The sequence below is a fragment of the Amphimedon queenslandica genome, unplaced genomic scaffold (assembly GCF_000090795.2).
Source record: "Amphimedon queenslandica unplaced genomic scaffold, v1.1 AMPQUscaffold_13280, whole genome shotgun sequence".
Lineage (NCBI taxonomy): Eukaryota > Metazoa > Porifera > Demospongiae > Haplosclerida > Niphatidae > Amphimedon > Amphimedon queenslandica.
In genome coordinates, this window is record NW_003546484.1 from 70770 (window position 1) to 73224 (window position 2455).

Here is a 2455-nt window from a genome sequence, read left to right on the forward strand (position 1 = left end):
GATTTACCTTTACAAGTTGATCTCCATGTTCTTTGAATCCCTATTCATTTAATACACCCTTAATGCACTTATCAACTGCTCTGAAAAATGGTAAGAATAACGGATCTGGTGAGTACATATATCCCCTATCACGATACTGCAAGTAAGATGGCATGAATTCCTTAATTTTTGTATTAATAGCTTGCAGCACTTTGATCTCTAGTGAAAGTAATTCCCTTTTCTTAGAGTTACATTTTCTTATATCTTTGTACTGATTTTGAAGCATACTGGCCAGTGTAGCTCGTCCAAAACGAAAATATACATCATCTTTGTCTGATTCTATCACTAAGCTGGTGCTTGACTCACTATCATCAGAGAATTTCCTGAAAAATACATGTACTTCCCGCAGTAATATCTCATATATTGATGATGAAAAAACAATCATGAATTTATCCCGTTCAGTAATATTACTCTCTAACTCTGAGTCCCTTTCTGCACAAAAAGCCAGCCAAATATGACGAACATCCTCCATTTCCTTAGTTGGAGGTGAGAAGATACATTGAATCGTAACATCATTTGGCAAGAGCAAAATACTACAATATCTATGCCATTGCAATTGAAAAGATATGTACTTATCTTTTCCAGTACCACGTGATTCATAGAGAAGAGCAAATGTATTTTGGTGATATTGTATCAAAGCTGTCAGTGCCTTTTGATTGACTACTAACTTGTCAAATATTACTTTTTCCTGGTCCTTAAAAATGCTCTTCAATTCTAGAAAAACTTGAGTACTTCTGATATGTTTTATAACCTGCTGTCGTTCTTTTTTGTTGAGAGCCTTACGTCTCTTTGTGCTACTGACAGTCACTACTTCAGATGACTCTCCAGACCTTCCTCTCTTCCTAGATTTTGCTTTTGGGCATTTGGGTGTATCGCAAGTTAAAAGACTCGCTTCGTTTGGGAGGTCATCGTCCGGATTTTGCGAAAGCTGCTCTTCTTGTTCCTCAAACATGCCGTCTCATGCTTTTAGGTGTGGCATAGTTAATTATTTGACACGCCTACAAAGCTAAAATTTTCATTCCTGAACTTCCTGTTCCTCGTTCTTGGTGGCGGCGGGTTTTGTCAAAGAAAGTGCTAATCCATCATTGATGCAAGTGTCAGTTACGTCTACGCGCACATATCTCCAGCACTAATGGGCAGTTAGACACTCTCCCTCCCCCTTATTTACTCTTAATACTACTAACACATAAAGTAATACAACTAAATAACAGTAAAGAACACTATGCTACACTATTAAGGTAAGTTATTCTAATAATAAGAACACAATACACATTAACATCCTTTAAATACAATTAGATACTACTAACACATCAAGCATTACAACTGAATAACAGTAAAGGACACTATGCTACGCTATTAAGGTAAGTTATACTAATAATAAGTACACAATACACATTACCATTTCTTGTATGCAATTAGATATTCCTAACAAATCAAGCAATATAACTGAATAACAGTAAAGGACACTATGCTACACTATAAGGTAAGTTACACTAATAATAAGTTCACAATACACATTACCATTTCTTGTATACAATTAGATACTCCTAACACATGAAGATATAGAACTGAATAACAGTAAAGGACACTATGCTACACTACTGAGGTAGTGTAGACACAAACTCTTACCACAACAAGTGATGTACTGTGCTACAAGGAATTAAGACAAATTATCTAACGTATTCTCAAGTCTTTTATGATGTTGAGGGATCATTCATAACATTCTTTACCTGCAAATATCTTGACAATAATTATCATGATAAATATAATCTTTTCAAAATGAGTTTAAGAAACTGTTTTAAATGTTTTGTCTTTGCTTTTCTAGGTCTGTGGAACTATGTCCTTACAAGTAGAAATAGAAGAAAAACATAGTCTGTTTTGTAAGCGCTCCATAGTCTACCTTTGTTCTCAGAGGCTAAGAGGGAACGCACACCATAACTGGAATGGTAACTGGCTCTTCCTTAGTTGGCTTGATGGCTAGAGGAAAGAGAGAACGAGTAACACACTACTGACAACCTAAATCTCAAACGCTCAATATGCTATGCACATTTTTATCGAGTGCCTACAAAATAGAACGCTCCAGCCACTCTAACAATCACACTTACTGTAAAGCTTACCTTTGTCTTTATCCTAAACAATGATGGAACAAGAGTTTTAAGGCCCCCATACACTAGGCAACATGTTGCTTGCAACACTGTTGCAAGCAACATGTTGCATAGTGTATAACGGGTTTCCACATGTTGAGCAACACTTTGCAACATGTTGCCAGGAATAGAAGGGCTTTCTATTCAGAGCAACATGTTGCTTCACCACATCAAAGGTTGTCATGGAGGCGGATCGGTATGCAAAGATGGCTGCCACTCAGCCTGCTATTAGTTCTAGTGCTAAAGGTGTCAATTGGTCTACAGAGCTAGTA

The 2455-nt window shown here is 36.7% G+C and overlaps 1 long non-coding RNA gene across 1 annotated transcript; it reads right to left on the bottom strand.

Moving 5' to 3' along the window:
- Nucleotides 1-1753: 1753 nt before the first annotated feature.
- LOC109583806 (uncharacterized) lies at nucleotides 1754-2198 on the bottom strand. The gene is made up of 3 exons (XR_002185700.1): nucleotides 2157-2198; nucleotides 1940-2016; nucleotides 1754-1881 (listed from the first exon to the last, which is right to left on the bottom strand). It is a non-coding gene; the product is annotated as an uncharacterized LOC109583806 (long non-coding RNA).
- Between the last annotated feature and the right edge of the window lie 257 nt (nucleotides 2199-2455).